Below are 26,916 nucleotides of genomic sequence, written 5' to 3' on the forward strand. Positions count from 1 at the left end.
CTTTCAACTAATTTTGACTCTCAGAGGTGGATCATCACTTTTGGAGATAAAATGAGCATCTTTATCGTCATTTTCATGCTTCTAGGGAGCCAAAACTCAATATTTGGCTCATGGTTAAAAGTGACTTAAAAAGGACCAAATGCTCACTTCGAGGGCTTAAAACGTGTTTATTCACTGCGGGAAGAGATATAAACAACATTTAGAGTAAATTACTATTTATGCGAGAACGTTCAATTTTTCATGGAAAACGATCGATGACCCGCGACCTGATGAAATTGCTCTGAGATGACCAAAATGGTCCGTTTTAAAACCTTCCATCTTTCAACTAATTCTGACTTTCAGAGGTGGATCATCACTTTTGGAGATAAAATGAGCATCTTTATCATCATTTTCATGCTTCTAAGGAGCCAAAACTCAAGATTTGGCTCATGGTTCAAAGTGAATTAAAGAACCCAAATGCTCACTTCGAGGGCTTAAAACTTGTTTATTCACTGCGGGAAGAGATATAAACAACATTTAGAGTAAATTAATGTTCATGCAAGAACGTTCAATTTTTCATGCAAAGCGATCGATGACCCGCGACCTGATGAAATTGCTCCGAGATGACCAAAATGGTCCGTTTTGAAAATGTTCATCTTTCAACTAATTTTGACTCTCAGAGGTGGATCATCACTTTTGGAGATAAAATGAGCATCTTTATCGTCATTTTCATGCTTCTAGGGAGCCAAAACTCAATATTTGGCTCATGGTTAAAAGTGACTTAAAAAGGACCAAATGCTCACTTCGAGGGCTTAAAACGTGTTTATTCACTGCGGGAAGAGATATAAACAACATTTAGAGTAAATTAAAGTTCATGCAAGAACGTTCAGTTTTTCATGCAAAACGATCGATGACCCGCGACCTGATGAAATTGCTCCGAGATGACCAAAATGGTCCGTTTTGAAAATTGTCATCTTTCAACTAATTTTGACTCTCAGAGGTGGATCATCACTTTTGGAGATAAAATGAGCATCTTTATCGTCATTTTCATGCTTCTAGGGAGCCAAAACTCAAGATTTGGCTCATGGTTAAAAGTGACTTAAAAAGGCCCAAATGTTCACTTCGAGGGCTTAAAACGTGTTTATTCACTGTGGGAAGAGATATAAACAACATTTAGAGTAAAATAATGTTCATGCGAGAACGTTGAATTTTTCATGCAAAACGATCGTTGACCCGCGACCTGATGAAATTGCTCTGAGATGACCAAAATGGTCCGTTTTGAAAATGTTCTTCTTTCAACTAATTTTTACTCTCAGAGGTGGATCATCACTTTTGGAGCTAAAATGAGCATCTTTATAGTCATTTTCATGCTTCTAGGGAGCCAAAACTCAAGATTTGGCTCATGGGTAAAAGTGACTTAAAAGGATCCAAATGCTCACTTCGAGGGCTTAAAACATGTTTAGTCACTGCGGGAAGAGATATAAACAACATTTAGAGTAAATTATTGTTCATGCGAGAACGTTCAATTTTTCATGCAAAACGATCGATGACCCGCGACCTGATGAAATTGCTCCGAGATGACCAAAATGGTCCGTTTTGAAAAATTTCATCTTTTAACTAATTTTGACTCTCAGAGGTGGATCATCACTTTTGGATATAAAATGAGCATCTTTATCGTCATTTTCATGCTTCTAGGGAGCCAAAACTCAAGATTTGGCTCATGGTTAAAAGTGACTTAAAAACGCCCAAATGCTCACTTTGAGGGATTAAAACGTGTTTATTCACTGCGGGAAGAGATATAAACAACATTTAGAGTAAATTAATGTTCATGCAAGAACGTTCAATTTTTCATGCAAAACGATCGATGACCCGCGACCTGATGAAATTGCTCCGAGATGTCCATAATGGTCCGTTTTGAAAATGTTCATCTTTCAACTAATTTTGACTCTCAGAGGTGGATCATCACTTTTGGATATAAAATGAGCATCTTTATCGTCATTTTCATGCTTCTAGGGAGCCAAAACTCAAGATTTGGCTCATGGTTAAAAGTGACTTAAAAAGGCCCAAATGCTCACTTCGAGGGCTTAAAACGTGTTTATTCACTGCGGGAAGAGATATAAACAACATTTAGAGTAAATTATTGTTCATCCGAGAACGTTCAATTTTTCATGCAAAACGATCGATGACCCGCGACCTGATGAAATTGCTCTGAGATGACCAAAATGGTCCGTTTTAAAACATTCCATCTTTCAACTAATTCTGACTTTTAGAGGTGGATCATCACTTTTGGAGATAAAATGAGCATCTTTATCGTCATTTTCATGCTTCTAGGGAGCCAAAACTCAAGATTTGGCTCATGGTTAAAAGTGACTTAAAAAGGCCCAAATGCTCACTTCGAGGGCTTAAAACGTGTTTATTCACTGCGGGAAGAGATATAAACAACATTTAGAGTAAATTAATGTTCATGCGAGAACGTTCAATTTTTCATGAAAAACGATCCATGACCCGCGACCTGATGAAATTGCTCTGAGATGACCAAAATAGTCCGTTTTGAAAATGTTCATCTTTCAACTAATTTTGACTCTCAGAGGTGTATCATCACTTTTGGAGATAAAATGAGCATCTTTATCGTCATTTTCATGCTTCTAGGGAGTCAAAACTCAAGATTTGGCTCATGGTTAAAAGTGACTTAAAAAGGCCCAAATGCTCACTTCGAGGGCTTAAAACGTGTTTAATCACTGCGTGAAGAGATATAAACAACATTTAGAGTAAAATAATGTTCATGCGAGAACGTTCAATTTTTCATGCAAAACGATCGTTGACCCGCGACCTGATGAAATTGCTCTGAGATGACCAAAATGGTCCGTTTTGAAAATGTTCATCTTTCAACTAATTTTTACTCTCAGAGGTGGATCATCACTTTTGGAGATAAAATGAGCATCTTTATCGTCATTTTCATGCTTCTAGGGAGCCAAAACTCAAGATTTGGCTCATGGTTAAAAGTGACTTAAAAAGGCCCAAATGCTCACTTCGAGGGCTTAAAACGTGTTTATTCACTGCGGGAAGAGATATAAACAACATTTAGAGTAAATTAATGTTCATGCGAGAACGTTCAATTTTTCATGAAAAACGATCCATGACCCGCGACCTGATGAAATTGCTCTGAGATGACCAAAATAGTCCGTTTTGAAAATGTTCATCTTTCAACTAATTTTGACTCTCAGAGGTGTATCATCACTTTTGGAGATAAAATGAGCATCTTTATCGTCATTTTCATGCTTCTAGGGAGTCAAAACTCAAGATTTGGCTCATGGTTAAAAGTGACTTAAAAAGGCCCAAATGCTCACTTCGAGGGCTTAAAACGTGTTTATTCACTGCGGGAAGAGATATAAACAACATTTAGAGTAAAATAATGTTCATGCGAGAACGTTCAATTTTTCATGCAAAACGATCGTTGACCCGCGACCTGATGAAATTGCTCTGAGATGACCAAAATGGTCCGTTTTGAAAATGTTCATCTTTCAACTAATTTTTACTCTCAGAGGTGGATCATCAGTTTTGGAGCTAAAATGAGCATCTTTATAGTCATTTTCATGCTTCTAGGGAGCCAAAACTCAAGATTTGGCTCATGGGTAAAAGTGACTTAAAAGGACCCAAATGCTCACTTCGAGGGCTTAAAACGTGTTTATTCACTGCGGGAAGAGATATAAACAACATTTAGAGTAAATTATTGTTCATCCGAGAACGTTCAATTTTTCATGCAAAACGATCGATGACCCGCGACCTGATGAAATTGCTCTGAGATGACCAAAATGGTCCGTTTTAAAACCTTCCATCTTTCAACTAATTCTGACTTTCAGAGGTGGATCATCACTTTTGGAGATAAAATGAGCATCTTTATCGTCATTTTCATGCTTCTAAGGAGCCAAAACTCAAGATTTGGCTCATGGTTAAAAGTGAATTAAAGAACCCAAATGCTCACTTCGAGGGCTTAAAACTTGTTTATTCACTGCGGGAAGAGATATAAACAACATTTAGAGTAAATTAATGTTCATGCAAGAACGTTCAATTTTTCATGCAAAACGATCGATGACCCGCGATCTGATGAAATTGCTCCGAGATGACCAAAATGGTCCGTTTTGAAATTTTTCATCTTTCAACTAATTTTGACTCTCAGAGGTGGATCATCACTTTTGGAGATAAAATGAGCATCTTTATCGTCATTTTCATGCTTCTAGGGAGCCAAAACTCAAGATTTGGCTCATGGTTAAAAGTGACTTAAAAAGGCCCAAATGCTCACTTCGAGGGCTTAAAACGTGTTTATTCACTGCGGGAAGAGATATAAACAACATTTAGAGTAAATTAATATTCATGCAAAAACGTTCAATTTTTCATGAAAAACGATCGATGACCCGCGACCTGATGAAATTGCTCTGAGATGACCAAAAGGGTCCATTTTAAAACCTTCCATCTTTCAACTAATTTTGACTCTCAGAGGTGGATCATCACTTTTGGAGATAAAATGAGCAACTTTATCGTCATTTTCATGCTTCTAGGGATCCAAAACTCAAGATTTGGCTCATGGTTAAAAGTGACTTAAAAAGGCCCAAATGCTCACTTCGAGGGCTTAAAACGTGTTTATTCACTGCAGGAAGAGATATAAACAACATTTAGAGTAAATTAATGTTCATGCCAGAGCGTTCATTTTTTCATGCAAAACGATCGATGACCCGCGACCTGATGAAATTGCTCTGAGATGACCAAAATAGTCCGTTTCGAAAATGTTCATCTTTCAACTAATTTTGACTCTCAGAGGTGGATCATCACTTTTGGAGATAAAATGAGCATCTTTATCGTCATTTTCATGCTTCTAAGGAGCCAAAACTCAAGATTTGGCTCCTGGTTAAAAGTGAATTAAAAGGACCCAAATGCTCACTTCGAGGGCTTGAAACGTGTTTATTCACTGCGGGAAGAGATATAAACAACATTTAGAGTAAATTAATGTTCATGCAAGAACGTTCAATTTTTCATGCAAAACGATCGATGACCCGCGACCTGATGAAATTGCTCCAAGATGACCACAATGGTCCGTTTTGAAAATTTTCATCTTTCAACTAATTTTGACTCTCAGAGGTGGATCATCACTTTTGGATATAAAATGAGCATCTTTATCGTCATTTTCATGCTTCTAGGGAGCCAAAACTCAAGATTTGGCTCATGGTTAAAAGTGACTTAAAAAGGCCCAAATGCTCACTTTGAGGGCTTAAAACGTGTTTATTCACTGCGGGAAGAGATATAAACAACATTTAGAGTAAATTATTGTTCATGCGAGAACGTTCAATTTTTCATGCAAAACGATTGATGACCCGCGACCTGATGAAATTGCTCTGAGATTACCAAATTGGTCCGTTTTAAAACCTTCCATCTTTCAACTAATTCTGACTTTCAGAGGTGGATCATCACTTTTGGAGATAAAATGAGCATCTTTATCGTCATTTTCATGCTTCTAAGGAGCCAAAACTCAAGATTTGGCTCATGGTTAAAAGTGAATTAAAAGGACCCAAATGCTCACTTCGAGGGCTTAAAACGTGTTTATTCACTGCGGGAAGAGATATAAACAACATTTAGAGTAAATTAATGTTCATGCAAGAACGTTCAATTTTTCATGCAAAACGATCGATGACCCGCGACCTGATGAAATTGCTACGAGATGACCAAAATGGTCCGTTTTGAAAATTTTCATCTTTCAACTAATTTTGACTCTCAGAGGTGGATCATCACTTTTGGATATAAAATGAGCATCTTTATCGTCATTTTCATGCTTCTAGGGAGCCAAAACTCAAGATTTGGCTCATGGTTAAAAGTGACTTAAAAAGGCCCAAATGCTCACTTTGAGGGATTAAAACGTGTTTATTCACTGCGGGAAGAGATATGAACAACATTTAGAGTAAATTAATGTTCATGCAAGAACGTTAAATTTTTCATGCAAAACGATCGATGATCCGCGACCTGATGAAATTGCTCCGAGATGACCAAAATGGTCCGTTTTGAAAATTTTCATCTTTCAACTAATTTTGACTCTCAGAGGTGGATCATCACTTTTGGAGATAAAATGAGCATCTTTATCGTCATTTTCATGCTTCTAGGGAGCCAAAACTCAATATTTGGCTCATGGTTAAAAGTGACTTAAAAAGGACCAAATGCTCACTTCGAGGGCTTAAAACGTGTTTATTCACTGCGGGAAGAGATATAAACAACATTTAGAGTAAATTAAAGTTCATGCAAGAACGTTCAATTTTTCATGCAAAACGATCGATGACCCGCGACCTGATGAAATTGCTCCGAGATGACCAAAATGGTCCGTTTTGAAAATTGTCATCTTTCAACTAATTTTGACTCTCAGAGGTGGATCATCACTTTTGGAGATAAAATGAGCATCTTTATCGTCATTTTCATGCTTCTAGGGAGCCAAAACTCAAGATTTGGCTCATGGTTAAAAGTGACTTAAAAAGGCCCAAATGTTCACTTCGAGGGCTTAAAACGTGTTTATTCACTGTGGGAAGAGATATAAACAACATTTAGAGTAAAATAATGTTCATGCGAGAACGTTGAATTTTTCATGCAAAACGATCGTTGACCCGCGACCTGATGAAATTGCTCTGAGATGACCAAAATGGTCCGTTTTGAAAATGTTCTTCTTTCAACTAATTTTTACTCTCAGAGGTGGATCATCACTTTTGGAGCTAAAATGAGCATCTTTATAGTCATTTTCATGCTTCTAGGGAGCCAAAACTCAAGATTTGGCTCATGGGTAAAAGTGACTTAAAAGGATCCAAATGCTCACTTCGAGGGCTTAAAACATGTTTAGTCACTGCGGGAAGAGATATAAACAACATTTAGAGTAAATTATTGTTCATGCGAGAACGTTCAATTTTTCATGCAAAACGATCGATGACCCGCGACCTGATGAAATTGCTCCGAGATGTCCATAATGGTCCGTTTTGAAAATGTTCATCTTTCAACTAATTTTGACTCTCAGAGGTGGATCATCACTTTTGGATATAAAATGAGCATCTTTATCGTCATTTTCATGCTTCTAGGGAGCCAAAACTCAAGATTTGGCTCATGGTTAAAAGTGACTTAAAAAGGCCCAAATGCTCACTTCGAGGGCTTAAAACGTGTTTATTCACTGCGGGAAGAGATATAAACAACATTTAGAGTAAATTATTGTTCATCCGAGAACGTTCAATTTTTCATGCAAAACGATCGATGACCCGCGACCTGATGAAATTGCTCTGAGATGACCAAAATGGTCCGTTTTAAAACATTCCATCTTTCAACTAATTCTGACTTTTAGAGGTGGATCATCACTTTTGGAGATAAAATGAGCATCTTTATCGTCATTTTCATGCTTCTAGGGAGCCAAAACTCAAGATTTGGCTCATGGTTAAAAGTGACTTAAAAAGGCCCAAATGCTCACTTCGAGGGCTTAAAACGTGTTTATTCACTGCGGGAAGAGATATAAACAACATTTAGAGTAAATTAATGTTCATGCGAGAACGTTCAATTTTTCATGAAAAACGATCCATGACCCGCGACCTGATGAAATTGCTCTGAGATGACCAAAATAGTCCGTTTTGAAAATGTTCATCTTTCAACTAATTTTGACTCTCAGAGGTGTATCATCACTTTTGGAGATAAAATGAGCATCTTTATCGTCATTTTCATGCTTCTAGGGAGTCAAAACTCAAGATTTGGCTCATGGTTAAAAGTGACTTAAAAAGGCCCAAATGCTCACTTCGAGGGCTTAAAACGTGTTTAATCACTGCGTGAAGAGATATAAACAACATTTAGAGTAAAATAATGTTCATGCGAGAACGTTCAATTTTTCATGCAAAACGATCGTTGACCCGCGACCTGATGAAATTGCTCTGAGATGACCAAAATGGTCCATTTTAAAACCTTCCATCTTTCAACTAATTTTGACTCTCAGAGGTGGATCATCACTTTTGGAGATAAAATGAGCAACTTTATCGTCATTTTCATGCTTCTAGGGATCCAAAACTCAAGATTTGGCTCATGGTTAAAAGTGACTTAAAAAGGCCCAAATGCTCACTTCGAGGGCTTAAAACGTGTTTATTCACTGCAGGAAGAGATATAAACAACATTTAGAGTAAATTAATGTTCATGCCAGAGCGTTCATTTTTTCATGCAAAACGATCGATGACCCGCGACCTGATGAAATTGCTCTGAGATGACCAAAATAGTCCGTTTCGAAAATGTTCATCTTTCAACTAATTTTGACTCTCAGAGGTGGATCATCACTTTTGGAGATAAAATGAGCATCTTTATCGTCATTTTCATGCTTCTAAGGAGCCAAAACTCAAGATTTGGCTCCTGGTTAAAAGTGAATTAAAAGGACCCAAATGCTCACTTCGAGGGCTTGAAACGTGTTTATTCACTGCGGGAAGAGATATAAACAACATTTAGAGTAAATTAATGTTCATGCAAGAACGTTCAATTTTTCATGCAAAACGATCGATGACCCGCGACCTGATGAAATTGCTCCAAGATGACCACAATGGTCCGTTTTGAAAATTTTCATCTTTCAACTAATTTTGACTCTCAGAGGTGGATCATCACTTTTGGATATAAAATGAGCATCTTTATCGTCATTTTCATGCTTCTAGGGAGCCAAAACTCAAGATTTGGCTCATGGTTAAAAGTGACTTAAAAAGGCCCAAATGCTCACTTTGAGGGCTTAAAACGTGTTTATTCACTGCGGGAAGAGATATAAACAACATTTAGAGTAAATTATTGTTCATGCGAGAACGTTCAATTTTTCATGCAAAACGATTGATGACCCGCGACCTGATGAAATTGCTCTGAGATTACCAAATTGGTCCGTTTTAAAACCTTCCATCTTTCAACTAATTCTGACTTTCAGAGGTGGATCATCACTTTTGGAGATAAAATGAGCATCTTTATCGTCATTTTCATGCTTCTAAGGAGCCAAAACTCAAGATTTGGCTCATGGTTAAAAGTGAATTAAAAGGACCCAAATGCTCACTTCGAGGGCTTAAAACGTGTTTATTCACTGCGGGAAGAGATATAAACAACATTTAGAGTAAATTAATGTTCATGCAAGAACGTTCAATTTTTCATGCAAAACGATCGATGACCCGCGACCTGATGAAATTGCTACGAGATGACCAAAATGGTCCGTTTTGAAAATTTTCATCTTTCAACTAATTTTGACTCTCAGAGGTGGATCATCACTTTTGGATATAAAATGAGCATCTTTATCGTCATTTTCATGCTTCTAGGGAGCCAAAACTCAAGATTTGGCTCATGGTTAAAAGTGACTTAAAAAGGCCCAAATGCTCACTTTGAGGGATTAAAACGTGTTTATTCACTGCGGGAAGAGATATGAACAACATTTAGAGTAAATTAATGTTCATGCAAGAACGTTAAATTTTTCATGCAAAACGATCGATGACCCGCGACCTGATGAAATTGCTCCGAGATGACCAAAATGGTCCGTTTTGAAAATTGTCATCTTTCAACTAATTTTGACTCTCAGAGGTGGATCATCACTTTTGGAGATAAAATGAGCATCTTTATCGTCATTTTCATGCTTCTAGGGAGCCAAAACTCAAGATTTGGCTCATGGTTAAAAGTGACTTAAAAAGGCCCAAATGTTCACTTCGAGGGCTTAAAACGTGTTTATTCACTGTGGGAAGAGATATAAACAACATTTAGAGTAAAATAATGTTCATGCGAGAACGTTGAATTTTTCATGCAAAACGATCGTTGACCCGCGACCTGATGAAATTGCTCTGAGATGACCAAAATGGTCCGTTTTGAAAATGTTCTTCTTTCAACTAATTTTTACTCTCAGAGGTGGATCATCACTTTTGGAGCTAAAATGAGCATCTTTATAGTCATTTTCATGCTTCTAGGGAGCCAAAACTCAAGATTTGGCTCATGGGTAAAAGTGACTTAAAAGGATCCAAATGCTCACTTCGAGGGCTTAAAACATGTTTAGTCACTGCGGGAAGAGATATAAACAACATTTAGAGTAAATTATTGTTCATGCGAGAACGTTCAATTTTTCATGCAAAACGATCGATGACCCGCGACCTGATGAAATTGCTCCGAGATGTCCATAATGGTCCGTTTTGAAAATGTTCATCTTTCAACTAATTTTGACTCTCAGAGGTGGATCATCACTTTTGGATATAAAATGAGCATCTTTATCGTCATTTTCATGCTTCTAGGGAGCCAAAACTCAAGATTTGGCTCATGGTTAAAAGTGACTTAAAAAGGCCCAAATGCTCACTTCGAGGGCTTAAAACGTGTTTATTCACTGCGGGAAGAGATATAAACAACATTTAGAGTAAATTATTGTTCATCCGAGAACGTTCAATTTTTCATGCAAAACGATCGATGACCCGCGACCTGATGAAATTGCTCTGAGATGACCAAAATGGTCCGTTTTAAAACATTCCATCTTTCAACTAATTCTGACTTTTAGAGGTGGATCATCACTTTTGGAGATAAAATGAGCATCTTTATCGTCATTTTCATGCTTCTAGGGAGCCAAAACTCAAGATTTGGCTCATGGTTAAAAGTGACTTAAAAAGGCCCAAATGCTCACTTCGAGGGCTTAAAACGTGTTTATTCACTGCGGGAAGAGATATAAACAACATTTAGAGTAAATTAATGTTCATGCGAGAACGTTCAATTTTTCATGAAAAACGATCCATGACCCGCGACCTGATGAAATTGCTCTGAGATGACCAAAATAGTCCGTTTTGAAAATGTTCATCTTTCAACTAATTTTGACTCTCAGAGGTGTATCATCACTTTTGGAGATAAAATGAGCATCTTTATCGTCATTTTCATGCTTCTAGGGAGTCAAAACTCAAGATTTGGCTCATGGTTAAAAGTGACTTAAAAAGGCCCAAATGCTCACTTCGAGGGCTTAAAACGTGTTTAATCACTGCGTGAAGAGATATAAACAACATTTAGAGTAAAATAATGTTCATGCGAGAACGTTCAATTTTTCATGCAAAACGATCGTTGACCCGCGACCTGATGAAATTGCTCTGAGATGACCAAAATGGTCCGTTTTGAAAATGTTCATCTTTCAACTAATTTTTACTCTCAGAGGTGGATCATCACTTTTGGAGATAAAATGAGCATCTTTATCGTCATTTTCATGCTTCTAGGGAGCCAAAACTCAAGATTTGGCTCATGGTTAAAAGTGACTTAAAAAGGCCCAAATGCTCACTTCGAGGGCTTAAAACGTGTTTATTCACTGCGGGAAGAGATATAAACAACATTTAGAGTAAATTAATGTTCATGCGAGAACGTTCAATTTTTCATGAAAAACGATCCATGACCCGCGACCTGATGAAATTGCTCTGAGATGACCAAAATAGTCCGTTTTGAAAATGTTCATCTTTCAACTAATTTTGACTCTCAGAGGTGTATCATCACTTTTGGAGATAAAATGAGCATCTTTATCGTCATTTTCATGCTTCTAGGGAGTCAAAACTCAAGATTTGGCTCATGGTTAAAAGTGACTTAAAAAGGCCCAAATGCTCACTTCGAGGGCTTAAAACGTGTTTATTCACTGCGGGAAGAGATATAAACAACATTTAGAGTAAAATAATGTTCATGCGAGAACGTTCAATTTTTCATGCAAAACGATCGTTGACCCGCGACCTGATGAAATTGCTCTGAGATGACCAAAATGGTCCGTTTTGAAAATGTTCATCTTTCAACTAATTTTTACTCTCAGAGGTGGATCATCAGTTTTGGAGCTAAAATGAGCATCTTTATAGTCATTTTCATGCTTCTAGGGAGCCAAAACTCAAGATTTGGCTCATCGGTAAAAGTGACTTAAAAGGACCCAAATGCTCACTTCGAGGGCTTAAAACGTGTTTATTCACTGCGGGAAGAGATATAAACAACATTTAGAGTAAATTATTGTTCATCCGAGAACGTTCAATTTTTCATGCAAAACGATCGATGACCCGCGACCTGATGAAATTGCTCTGAGATGACCAAAATGGTCCGTTTTAAAACCTTCCATCTTTCAACTAATTCTGACTTTCAGAGGTGGATCATCACTTTTGGAGATAAAATGAGCATCTTTATCGTCATTTTCATGCTTCTAAGGAGCCAAAACTCAAGATTTGGCTCATGGTTAAAAGTGAATTAAAGAACCCAAATGCTCACTTCGAGGGCTTAAAACTTGTTTATTCACTGCGGGAAGAGATATAAACAACATTTAGAGTAAATTAATGTTCATGCAAGAACGTTCAATTTTTCATGCAAAACGATCGATGACCCGCGATCTGATGAAATTGCTCCGAGATGACCAAAATGGTCCGTTTTGAAATTTTTCATCTTTCAACTAATTTTGACTCTCAGAGGTGGATCATCACTTTTGGAGATAAAATGAGCATCTTTATCGTCATTTTCATGCTTCTAGGGAGCCAAAACTCAAGATTTGGCTCATGGTTAAAAGTGACTTAAAAAGGCCCAAATGCTCACTTCGAGGGCTTAAAACGTGTTTATTCACTGCGGGAAGAGATATAAACAACATTTAGAGTAAATTAATATTCATGCAAAAACGTTCAATTTTTCATGAAAAACGATCGATGACCCGCGACCTGATGAAATTGCTCTGAGATGACCAAAAGGGTCCATTTTAAAACCTTCCATCTTTCAACTAATTCTGACTTTCAGAGGTGGATCATCACTTTTGGAGATAAAATGAGCATCTTTATCGTCATTTTCATGCTTCTAAGGAGCCAAAACTCAAGATTTGGCTCATGGTTAAAAGTGAATTAAAAGGACCCAAATGCTCACTTCGATGGCTTGAAACGTGTTTATTCACTGCGGGAAGAGATATAAACAACATTTAGAGTAAATTAATGTAAATGCAAGAACGTTCAATTTTTCATGCAAAACGATGGATGGCCCGCGACCTGATGAAATTGCTCCGAGATGACCAAAATAGTCCGTTTTGAAAATGTTCATCTTTCAACTAATTTTGACTCTCAGAGGTGGATCATCACTTTTGGAGATAAAATGAGCAACTTTATCGTCATTTTCATGCTTCTAGGGATCCAAAACTCAAGATTTGGCTCATGGTTAAAAGTGACTTAAAAAGGCCCAAATGCTCACTTCGAGGGCTTAAAACGTGTTTATTCACTGCAGGAAGAGATATAAACAACATTTAGAGTAAATTAATGTTCATGCCAGAGCGTTCATTTTTTCATGCAAAACGATCGATGACCCGCGACCTGATGAAATTGCTCTGAGATGACCAAAATAGTCCGTTTCGAAAATGTTCATCTTTCAACTAATTTTGACTCTCAGAGGTGGATCATCACTTTTGGAGATAAAATGAGCATCTTTATCGTCATTTTCATGCTTCTAAGGAGCCAAAACTCAAGATTTGGCTCCTGGTTAAAAGTGAATTAAAAGGACCCAAATGCTCACTTCGAGGGCTTGAAACGTGTTTATTCACTGCGGGAAGAGATATAAACAACATTTAGAGTAAATTAATGTTCATGCAAGAACGTTCAATTTTTCATGCAAAACGATCGATGACCCGCGACCTGATGAAATTGCTCCAAGATGACCACAATGGTCCGTTTTGAAAATTTTCATCTTTCAACTAATTTTGACTCTCAGAGGTGGATCATCACTTTTGGATATAAAATGAGCATCTTTATCGTCATTTTCATGCTTCTAGGGAGCCAAAACTCAAGATTTGGCTCATGGTTAAAAGTGACTTAAAAAGGCCCAAATGCTCACTTTGAGGGCTTAAAACGTGTTTATTCACTGCGGGAAGAGATATAAACAACATTTAGAGTAAATTATTGTTCATGCGAGAACGTTCAATTTTTCATGCAAAACGATTGATGACCCGCGACCTGATGAAATTGCTCTGAGATTACCAAATTGGTCCGTTTTAAAACCTTCCATCTTTCAACTAATTCTGACTTTCAGAGGTGGATCATCACTTTTGGAGATAAAATGAGCATCTTTATCGTCATTTTCATGCTTCTAAGGAGCCAAAACTCAAGATTTGGCTCATGGTTAAAAGTGAATTAAAAGGACCCAAATGCTCACTTCGAGGGCTTAAAACGTGTTTATTCACTGCGGGAAGAGATATAAACAACATTTAGAGTAAATTAATGTTCATGCAAGAACGTTCAAGTTTTTCATGCAAAACGATCGATGACCCGCGACCTGATGAAATTGCTACGAGATGACCAAAATGGTCCGTTTTGAAAATTTTCATCTTTCAACTAATTTTGACTCTCAGAGGTGGATCATCACTTTTGGATATAAAATGAGCATCTTTATCGTCATTTTCATGCTTCTAGGGAGCCAAAACTCAAGATTTGGCTCATGGTTAAAAGTGACTTAAAAAGGCCCAAATGCTCACTTTGAGGGATTAAAACGTGTTTATTCACTGCGGGAAGAGATATAAACAACATTTAGAGTAAATTAATGTTCATGCAAGAACCTTAAATTTTTCATGCAAAACGATCGATGACCCGCGACCTGATGAAATTGCTCCGAGATGACCAAAATGGTCCGTTTTGAAAATTTTCATCTTTCAACTAATTTTGACTCTCAGAGGTGGATCATCACTTTTGGAGATAAAATGAGCATCTTTATCGTCATTTTCATGCTTCTAGGGAGCCAAAACTCAATATTTGGCTCATGGTTAAAAGTGACTTAAAAAGGACCAAATGCTCACTTCGAGGGCTTAAAACGTGTTTATTCACTGCGGGAAGAGATATAAACAACATTTAGAGTAAATTACTATTTATGCGAGAACGTTCAATTTTTCATGGAAAACGATCGATGACCCGCGACCTGATGAAATTGCTCTGAGATGACCAAAATGGTCCGTTTTAAAACCTTCCATCTTTCAACTAATTCTGACTTTCAGAGGTGGATCATCACTTTTGGAGAAAAAATGAGCATCTTTATCGTCATTTTCATGCTTCTAAGGAGCCAAAACTCAAGATTTGGCTCATGGTTCAAAGTGAATTAAAGAACCCAAATGCTCACTTCGAGGGCTTAAAACTTGTTTATTCACTGCGGGAAGAGATATAAACAACATTTAGAGTAAATTAATGTTCATGCAAGAACGTTCAATTTTTCATGCAAAACGATCGTTGACCCGCGACCTGATGAAATTGCTCTGAGATGACCAAAATGGTCCGTTTTGAAAATTTTCATCTTTCAACTAATTTTTACTCTCAGAGGTGGATCATCAGTTTTGGAGCTAAAATGAGCATCTTTATAGTCATTTTCATGCTTCTAGGGAGCCAAAACTCAAGATTTGGCTCCTGGTTAAAAGTGAATTAAAAGGACCCAAATGCTCACTTCGAGGGCTTGAAACGTGTTTATTCACTGCGGGAAGAGATATAAACAACATTTAGAGTAAATTAATGTTCATGCAAGAACATTCAATTTTTCATGCAAAACGATCGATGACCCGCGACCTGATGAAATTGCTCCAAGATGACCACAATGGTCCGTTTTGAAAATTTTCATCTTTCAACTAATTTTGACTCTCAGAGGTGGATCATCACTTTTGGATATAAAATGAGCATCTTTATCGTCATTTTCATGCTTCTAGGGAGCCAAAACTCAAGATTTGGCTCATGGTTAAAAGTGACTTAAAAAGGCCCAAATGCTCACTTTGAGGGCTTAAAACGTGTTTATTCACTGCGGGAAGAGATATAAACAACATTTAGAGTAAATTATTGTTCATGCGAGAACGTTCAATTTTTCATGCAAAACGATTGATGACCCGCGACCTGATGAAATTGCTCTGAGATTACCAAAATGGTCCGTTTTAAAACCTTCCATCTTTCAACTAATTCTGACTTTCAGAGGTGGATCATCACTTTTGGAGATAAAATGAGCATCTTTATCGTCATTTTCATGCTTCTAAGGAGCCAAAACTCAAGATTTGGCTCATGGTTAAAAGTGAATTAAAAGGACCCAAATGCTCACTTCGAGGGCTTAAAACGTGTTTATTCACTGCGGGAAGAGATATAAACAACATTTAGAGTAAATTAATGTTCATGCAAGAACGTTCAATTTTTCATGCAAAACGATCGATGACCCGCGACCTGATGAAATTGCTACGAGATGACCAAAATGGTCCGTTTTGAAAATTTTCATCTTTCAACTAATTTTGACTCTCAGAGGTGGATCATCACTTTTGGAGATAAAATGAGCATCTTTATCGTCATTTTCATGCTTCTAGGGAGCCAAAACTCAAGATTTGGCTCATGGTTAAAAGTGACTTAAAAAAGCCCAAATGCTAACTTCGAGGGCTTAAAACGTGTTTAGTCACTGCGGGAAGAGATATAAACAACATTTAGAGTAAATTATTGTTCATGCGAGAACGTTCAATTTTTCATGCAAAACGATCGATGACCCGCGACCTGATGAAATTGCTCCGAGATGACCAAAATGGTCCGTTTTGAAAATTTTCATCTTTCAACTAATTTTGACTCTCAGAGGTGGATCATCACTTTTGGATATAAAATGAGCATCTTTATCATCATTTTCATGCTTCTAGGGAGCCAAAACTCAAGATTTGGCTCATGGTTAAAAGTGACTTAAAAGGACCCAAATGCTCACTTTGAGGGCTTAAAATGTGTTTATTCACTGCGGGAAGAGATATTAACAACATTTAGAGTAAATTAATGTTCATGCAAGAACGTTCAATTTTTCATGCAAAACGATCGATGACCCGCGACCTGATGAAATTGCTCCAAGATGACCAAAATGGTCCGTTTTGAAAATTTTCATCTTTCAACTAATTTTGACTCTCAGAGGTGGATCATCACTTTTGGATATAAAATGAGCATCTTTATCGTCATTTTCATGCTTCTAGGGAGCCAAAACTCAAGATTTGGCTCATGGTTAAAAGTGACCTAAAAAGGCCCAAATGCTCACTTTGAGGGATTAAAACGTGTTTATTCACTGCGGGAAGAGATATAAACAACATTTAGAGTAAATTAATGTTCATGCAAGAACGTTCAATTTTTTCATGCAAAACGATCGATGACCCGCGACCTGATGAAATTGCTACGAGATGACCAAAATGGTCCGTTTTGAAAATTTTCATCTTTCAACTAATTTTGACTCTCAGAGGTGGATCATCACTTTTGGATATAAAATGAGCATCTTTATCGTAATTTTCATGCTTCTAGGGAGCCAAAACTCAAGATTTGGCTCATGGTTAAAAGTGACTTAAAAAGGCCCAAATGCTCACTTTGAGGGATTAAAACGTGTTTATTCACTGCGGGAAGAGATATAAACAACATTTAGAGTAAATTAATGTTCATGCAAGAACGTTAAATTTTTCATGCAAAACGATCGATGACCCGCGACCTGATGAAATTGCTCCGAGATGACCAAAATGGTCCGTTTTGAAAATTTTCATCTTTCAACTAATTTTGACTCTCAGAGGTGGATCATCACTTTTGGAGATAAAATGAGCATCTTTATCGTCATTTTCATGCTTCTAGGGAGCCAAAACTCAATATTTGGCTCATGGTTAAAAGTGACTTAAAAAGGACCAAATGCTCACTTCGAGGGCTTAAAACGTGTTTATTCACTGCGGGAAGAGATATAAACAACATTTAGAGTAAATTACTATTTATGCGAGAACGTTCAATTTTTCATGGAAAACGATCGATGACCCGCGACCTGATGAAATTGCTCTGAGATGACCAAAATGGTCCGTTTTAAAACCTTCCATCTTTCAACTAATTCTGACTTTCAGAGGTGGATCATCACTTTTGGAGAAAAAATGAGCATCTTTATCGTCATTTTCATGCTTCTAAGGAGCCAAAACTCAAGATTTGGCTCATGGTTCAAAGTGAATTAAAGAACCCAAATGCTCACTTCGAGGGCTTAAAACTTGTTTATTCACTGCGGGAAGAGATATAAACAACATTTAGAGTAAATTAATGTTCATGCAAGAACGTTCAATTTTTCATGCAAAACGATCGTTGACCCGCGACCTGATGAAATTGCTCTGAGATGACCAAAATGGTCCGTTTTGAAAATTTTCATCTTTCAACTAATTTTTACTCTCAGAGGTGGATCATCAGTTTTGGAGCTAAAATGAGCATCTTTATAGTCATTTTCATGCTTCTAGGGAGCCAAAACTCAAGATTTGGCTCCTGGTTAAAAGTGAATTAAAAGGACCCAAATGCTCACTTCGAGGGCTTGAAACGTGTTTATTCACTGCGGGAAGAGATATAAACAACATTTAGAGTAAATTAATGTTCATGCAAGAACATTCAATTTTTCATGCAAAACGATCGATGACCCGCGACCTGATGAAATTGCTCCAAGATGACCACAATGGTCCGTTTTGAAAATTTTCATCTTTCAACTAATTTTGACTCTCAGAGGTGGATCATCACTTTTGGATATAAAATGAGCATCTTTATCGTCATTTTCATGCTTCTAGGGAGCCAAAACTCAAGATTTGGCTCATGGTTAAAAGTGACTTAAAAAGGCCCAAATGCTCACTTTGAGGGCTTAAAACGTGTTTATTCACTGCGGGAAGAGATATAAACAACATTTAGAGTAAATTATTGTTCATGCGAGAACGTTCAATTTTTCATGCAAAACGATTGATGACCCGCGACCTGATGAAATTGCTCTGAGATTACCAAAATGGTCCGTTTTAAAACCTTCCATCTTTCAACTAATTCTGACTTTCAGAGGTGGATCATCACTTTTGGAGATAAAATGAGCATCTTTATCGTCATTTTCATGCTTCTAAGGAGCCAAAACTCAAGATTTGGCTCATGGTTAAAAGTGAATTAAAAGGACCCAAATGCTCACTTCGAGGGCTTAAAACGTGTTTATTCACTGCGGGAAGAGATATAAACAACATTTAGAGTAAATTAATGTTCATGCAAGAACGTTCAATTTTTCATGCAAAACGATCGATGACCCGCGACCTGATGAAATTGCTACGAGATGACCAAAATGGTCCGTTTTGAAAATTTTCATCTTTCAACTAATTTTGACTCTCAGAGGTGGATCATCACTTTTGGAGATAAAATGAGCATCTTTATCGTCATTTTCATGCTTCTAGGGAGCCAAAACTCAAGATTTGGCTCATGGTTAAAAGTGACTTAAAAAAGCCCAAATGCTAACTTCGAGGGCTTAAAACGTGTTTAGTCACTGCGGGAAGAGATATAAACAACATTTAGAGTAAATTATTGTTCATGCGAGAACGTTCAATTTTTCATGCAAAACGATCGATGACCCGCGACCTGATGAAATTGCTCCGAGATGACCAAAATGGTCCGTTTTGAAAATTTTCATCTTTCAACTAATTTTGACTCTCAGAGGTGGATCATCACTTTTGGATATAAAATGAGCATCTTTATCATCATTTTCATGCTTCTAGGGAGCCAAAACTCAAGATTTGGCTCATGGTTAAAAGTGACTTAAAAGGACCCAAATGCTCACTTTGAGGGCTTAAAATGTGTTTATTCACTGCGGGAAGAGATATTAACAACATTTAGAGTAAATTAATGTTCATGCAAGAACGTTCAATTTTTCATGCAAAACGATCGATGACCCGCGACCTGATGAAATTGCTCCAAGATGACCAAAATGGTCCGTTTTGAAAATTTTCATCTTTCAACTAATTTTGACTCTCAGAGGTGGATCATCACTTTTGGATATAAAATGAGCATCTTTATCGTCATTTTCATGCTTCTAGGGAGCCAAAACTCAAGATTTGGCTCATGGTTAAAAGTGACCTAAAAAGGCCCAAATGCTCACTTTGAGGGATTAAAACGTGTTTATTCACTGCGGGAAGAGATATAAACAACATTTAGAGTAAATTAATGTTCATGCAAGAACGTTCAATTTTTCATGCAAAACGATCGATGACCCGCGACCTGATGAAATTGCTCCGAGATGACCAAAATGGTCCGTTTTGAAAATTTTCATCTTTCAACTAATTTTGACTCTCAGAGGTGGATCATCACTTTTGGAGATAAAATGAGCATCTTTATCGTCATTTTCATGCTTCTAGGGAGCCAAAACTCAATATTTGGCTCATGGTTAAAAGTGACTTAAAAAGGACCAAATGCTCACTTCGAGGGCTTAAAACGTGTTTATTCACTGCGGGAAGAGATATAAACAACATTTAGAGTAAATTACTATTCATGCGAGAACGTTCAATTTTTCATGGAAAACGATCGATGACCCGCGACCTGATGAAATTGCTCTGAGATGACCAAAATGGTCCGTTTTAAAACCTTCCATCTTTCAACTAATTCTGACTTTCAGAGGTGGATCATCACTTTTGGAGAAAAAATGAGCATCTTTATCGTCATTTTCATGCTTCTAAGGAGCCAAAACTCAAGATTTGGCTCATGGTTCAAAGTGAATTAAAGTACCCAAATGCTCACTTCGAGGGCTTAAAACTTGTTTATTCACTGCGGGAAGAGATATAAACAACATTTAGAGTAAATTAATGTTCATGCAAGAACGTTCAATTTTTCATGCAAAACGATCGATGACCCGCGACCTGATGAAATTGCTCCGAGATGACCAAAATGGTCAGTTTTGAAAATTTTCATCTTTCAACTAATTTTGACTCTCAGAGGTGGATCATCACTTTTGGAGATAAAATGAGCATCTTTATCGTCATTTTCATGCTTCTAGGGAGCCAAAACTCAATATTTGGCTCATGGTTAAAAGTGACTTAAAAAGGACCAAATGCTCACTTCGAGGGCTTAAAACGTGTTTATTCACTGCGGGAAGAGATATAAACAACATTTAGAGTAAATTAAAGTTCATGCAAGAACGTTCAATTTTTCATGCAAAACGATCGATGACCCGCGACCTGATGAAATTGCTCCGAGATGACCAAAATGGTCCGTTTTGAAAATTGTCATCTTTCAACTAATTTTGACTCTCAGAGGTGGATCATCACTTTTGGAGATAAAATGAGCATCTTTATCGTCATTTTCATGCTTCTAGGGAGCCAAAACTCAAGATTTGGCTCATGGTTAAAAGTGACTTAAAAAGGCCCAAATGTTCACTTCGAGGGCTTAAAACGTGTTTATTCACTGTGGGAAGAGATATAAACAACATTTAGAGTAAAATATTGTTCATCCGAGAACGTTCAATTTTTCATGCAAAACGATCGTTGACCCGCGACCTGATGAAATTGCTCTGAGATGACCAAAATGGTCCGTTTTGAAAATGTTCTTCTTTCAACTAATTTTTACTCTCAGAGGTGGATCATCACTTTTGGAGCTAAAATGAGCATCTTTATAGTCATTTTCATGCTTCTAGGGAGCCAAAACTCAAGATTTGGCTCATGGGTAAAAGTGACTTAAAAGGATCCAAATGCTCACTTCGAGGGCTTAAAACATGTTTAGTCACTGCGGGAAGAGATATAAACAACATTTAGAGTAAATTATTGTTCATGCGAGAACGTTCAATTTTTCATGCAAAACGATCGATGACCCGCGACCTGATGAAATTGCTCCGAGATGACCAAAATGGTCCGTTTTGAAAAATTTCATCTTTTAACTAATTTTGACTCTCAGAGGTGGATCATCACTTTTGGATATAAAATGAGCATCTTTATCGTCATTTTCATGCTTCTAGGGAGCCAAAACTCAAGATTTGGCTCATGGTTAAAAGTGACTTAAAAACGCCCAAATGCTCACTTTGAGGGATTAAAACGTGTTTATTCACTGCGGGAAGAGATATAAACAACATTTAGAGTAAATTAATGTTCATGCAAGAACGTTCAATTTTTCATGCAAAACGATCGATGACCCGCGACCTGATGAAATTGCTCCGAGATATCCATAATGGTCCGTTTTGAAAATTTTCATCTTTCAACTAATTTTGACTCTCAGAGGTGGATCATCACTTTTGGATATAAAATGAGCATCTATCGTCATTTTCATGCTTCTAGGGAGCCAAAACTCAAGATTTGGCTCATGGTTAAAAGTGACTTAAAAAGGCCCAAATGCTCACTTCGAGGGCTTAAAACGTGTTTAGTCACTGCGGGAAGAGATATAAACAACATTTAGAGTAAATTATTGTTCATGCGAGAACGTTCAATTTTTCATGCAAAACGATCGATGACCCGCGACCTGATGAAATTGCTCCGAGATGACCAAAATGGTCCGTTTTGAAAATTTTCATCTTTCAACTAATTTTGACTCTCAGAGGTGGATCATCACTTTTGGATATAAAATGAGCATCTTTATCATCATTTTCATGCTTCTAGGGAGCCAAAACTCAAGATTTGGCTCATGGTTAAAAGTGACTTAAAAGGACCCAAATGCTCACTTCGAGGGCTTAAAATGTGTTTATTCACTGCGGGAAGAGATATAAACAACATTTAGAGTAAATTAATGTTCATGCAAGAACGTTCAATTTTTCATGCAAAACGATCGATGACCCGCGACCTGATGAAATTGCTCCAAGATGACCAAAATGGTCCGTTTTGAAAATTTTCATCTTTCAACTAATTTTTACTCTCAGAGGTGGATCATCACTTTTGGATATAAAATGAGCATCTTTATCGTCATTTTCATGCTTCTAGGGAGCCAAAACTCAAGATTTGGCTCATGGTTAAAAGTGACTTAAAAAGGCCCAAATGCTCACTTTGAGGGATTAAAACGTGTTTATTCACTGCGGGAAGAGATATAAACAACATTTAGAGTAAATTAATGTTCAGGCAAGAACGTTCAATTTTTCATGCAAAACGATCGATGACCCGCGACCTGATGAAATTGCTCCGAGATGACCAAAATGGTCCGTTTTGAAAATTTTCATCTTTCAACTAATTTTGACTCTCAGAGGTGGATCATCACTTTTGGAGATAAAATGAGCATCTTTATCGTCATTTTCATGCTTCTAAGGAGCCAAAACTCAAGATTTGGCTCATGGTTCAAAGTGAATTAAAGAACCCAAATGCTCACTTCGAGGGCTTAAAACTTGTTTATTCACTGCGGGAAGAGATATAAACAACATTTAGAGTAAATTAATGTTCATGCAAGAACGTTCAATTTTTCATGCAAAACGATCGATGACCCGCGACCTGATGAAATTGCTCCGAGATGACCAAAATGGTCCGTTTTGAAAATTTTCATCTTTCAACTAATTTTGACTCTCAGAGGTGGATCATCACTTTGGGAGATAAAATGAGCATCTTTCTCGTCATTTTCATGCTTCTAGGGAGCCAAAACTCAATATTTGGCTCATGGTTAAAAGTGACTTAAAAAGGACCAAATGCTCACTTCGAGGGCTTAAAACGTGTTTATTCACTGCGGGAAGAGATATAAACAACATTTAGAGTAAATTAAAGTTCATGCAAGAACGTTCAATTTTTCATGCAAAACGATCGATGACCCGCGACCTGATGAAATTGCTCCGAGATGACCAAAATGGTCCGTTTTGAAAATTGTCATCTTTCAACTAATTTTGACTCTCAGAGGTGGATCATCACTTTTGGAGATAAAATGAGCATCTTTATCGTCATTTTCATGCTTCTAGGGAGCCAAAACTCAAGATTTGGCTCATGGTTAAAAGTGACTTAAAAAGGCCCAAATGTTCACTTCGAGGGCTTAAAACGTGTTTATTCACTGTGGGAAGAGATATAAACAACATTTAGAGTAAAATATTGTTCATCCGAGAACGTTCAATTTTTCATGCAAAACGATCGTTGACCCGCGACCTGATGAAATTGCTCTGAGATGACCAAAATGGTCCGTTTTGAAAATGTTCTTCTTTCAACTAATTTTTACTCTCAGAGGTGGATCATCACTTTTGGAGCTAAAATGAGCATCTTTATAGTCATTTTTATGCTTCTAGGGAGCCAAAACTAAATATTTGGCTCATGGGTAAAAGTGACTTAAAAGGATCCAAATGCTCACTTCGAGGGCTTAAAACATGTTTAGTCACTGCGGGAAGAGATATAAACAACATTTAGAGTAAATTATTGTTCATGCGAGAACGTTCAATTTTTCATGCAAAACGATCGATGACCCGCGACCTGATGAAATTGCTCCGAGATGACCAAAATGGTCCGTTTTGAAAAATTTCATCTTTTAACTAATTTTGACTCTCAGAGGTGGATCATCACTTTTGGATATAAAATGAGCATCTTTATCGTCATTTTCATGCTTCTAGGGAGCCAAAACTCAAGATTTGGCTCATGGTTAAAAGTGACTTAAAAACGCCCAAATGCTCACTTTGAGGGATTAAAACGTGTTTATTCACTGCGGGAAGAGATATAAACAACATTTAGAGTAAATTAATGTTCATGCAAGAACGTTCAATTTTTCATGCAAAACGATCGATGACCCGCGACCTGATGAAATTGCTCCGAGATATCCATAATGGTCCGTTTTGAAAATTTTCATCTTTCAACTAATTTTGACTCTCAGAGGTGGATCATCACTTTTGGATATAAAATGAGCATCTTTATCGTCATTTTCATGCTTCTAGGGAGCCAAAACTCAAGATTTGGCTCATGGTTAAAAGTGACTTAAAAAGGCCCAAATGCTCACTTCGAGGGCTTAAAACGTGTTTATTCACTGCGGGAAGAGATATAAACAACATTTAGAGTAAATTATTGTTCATCCGAGAACGTTCAATTTTTCATGCAAAACGATCGATGACCCGCGACCTGATGAAATTGCTCTGAGATGACCAAAATGATCCGTTTTAAAACATTCCATCTTTCAACTAATTCTGACTTTTAGAGGTGGATCATCACTTTTGGAGATAAAATGAGCATCTTTATCGTCATTTTCATGCTTCTAGGGAGCCAAAACTCAAGATTTGGCTCATGGTTAAAAGTGACTTAAAAAGGCCCAAATGCTCACTTCGAGGGCTTAAAACGTGTTTATTCACTGCGGGAAGAGATATAAACAACATTTAGAGTAAATTAATGTTCATGTGAGAACGTTCAGTTTTTCATGAAAAACGATCCATGACCCGCGACCTGATGAAATTGCTCTGAGATGACCAAAATAGTCCGTTTTGAAAATGTTCATCTTTCAACTAATTTTGACTCTCAGAGGTGTATCATCACTTTTGGAGATAAAATGAGCATCTTTATCGTCATTTTCATGCTTCTAGGGAGTCAAAACTCAAGATTTGGCTCATGGTTAAAAGTGACTTAAAAAGGCCCAAATGCTCACTTCGAGGGCTTAAAACGTGTTTATTCACTGCGGGAAGAGATATAAACAACATTTAGAGTAAAATAATGTTCATGCGAGAACGTTCAATTTTTCATGCAAAACGATCGTTGACCCGCGACCTGATGAAATTGCTCTGAGATGACCAAAATGGTCCGTTTTGAAAATGTTCATCTTTCAACTAATTTTTACTCTCAGAGGTGGATCATCAGTTTGGGAGCTAAAATGAGCATCTTTATAGTCATTTTCATGCTTCTAGGGAGCCAAAACTCAAGATTTGGCTCATGGGTAAAAGTGACTTAAAAGGACCCAAATGCTCACTTCGAGGGCTTAAAACGTGTTTATTCACTGCGGGAAGAGATATAAACAACATTTAGAGTAAATTATTGTTCATCCGAGAACGTTCAATTTTTCATGCAAAACGATCGATGACCAGCGACCTGATGAAATTGCTCTGAGATGACCAAAATGGTCCGTTTTAAAACCTTCCATCTTTCAACTAATTCTGACTTTCAGAGGTGGATCATCACTTTTGGAGATAAAATGAGCATCTTTATCGTCATTTTCATGCTTCTAAGGAGCCAAAACTCAAGATTTGGCTCATGGTTAAAAGTGAATTAAAGAACCCAAATGCTCACTTCGAGGGCTTAAAACTTGTTTATTCACTGCGGGAAGAGATATAAACAACATTTAGAGTAAATTAATGTTCATGCAAGAACGTTCAATTTTTCATGCAAAACGATCGATGACCCGCGATCTGATGAAATTGCTCCGAGATGACCAAAATGGTCCGTTTTGAAATTTTTCATCTTTCAACTAATTTTGACTCTCAGAGGTGGATCATCACTTTTGGAGATAAAATGAGCATCTTTATCGTCATTTCATGCTTCTAGGGAGCCAAAATTCAAGATTTGGCTCATGGTTAAACGTGACTTAAAAAGGCCCAAATGCTCACTTCGAGGGCTTAAAACGTGTTTATTCACTGCGGGAAGAGATATAAACAACATTTAGAGTAAATTATTGTTCATGCGAGAACGTTCAATTCTTCATGCAAAACGATCGATGACCCGCGACCTGATGAAATTGCTCTGAGATGACCAAAATGGTCCGTTTTAAAACATTCCATCTTTCAACTAATTCTGACTTTTAGAGGGGGATCATCACTTTTGGAGATAAAATGAGCATCTTTATTGTCATTTTCATGCTTCTAGGGAGCCAAAACTCAAGATTTGGCTCATGGTTAAAAGTGACTTAAAAAGGCCCAAATGCTCACTTCGAGGGCTTAAAACGTGTTTATTCACTGCGGGAAGAGATATAAACAACATTTAGAGTAAAATAATGTTCATGCGAGAAAGTTCAATTTTTCATGCAAAACGATCGTTGACCCGCGACCTGATGAAATTGCTCTGAGATGACCAAAATGGTCCGTTTTGAAAATGTTCATCTTTCAACTAATTTTTACTCTCAGAGGTGGATCATCAGTTTTGGAGCTAAAATGAGCATCTTTATAGTCATTTTCATGCTTCTAGGGAGCCAAAACTCAAGATTTGGCTCATGGGTAAAAGTGACTTAAAAGGACCCAAATGCTCACTTCGAGGGCTTAAAACGTGTTTATTCACTGCGGGAAGAGATATAAACAACATTTAGAGTAAATTAT

Source organism: Lissotriton helveticus, chromosome 2_1 (assembly GCF_964261635.1).
Source record: "Lissotriton helveticus chromosome 2_1, aLisHel1.1, whole genome shotgun sequence".
In the NCBI taxonomy this organism is placed as follows: Eukaryota; Metazoa; Chordata; class Amphibia; order Caudata; family Salamandridae; genus Lissotriton; species Lissotriton helveticus.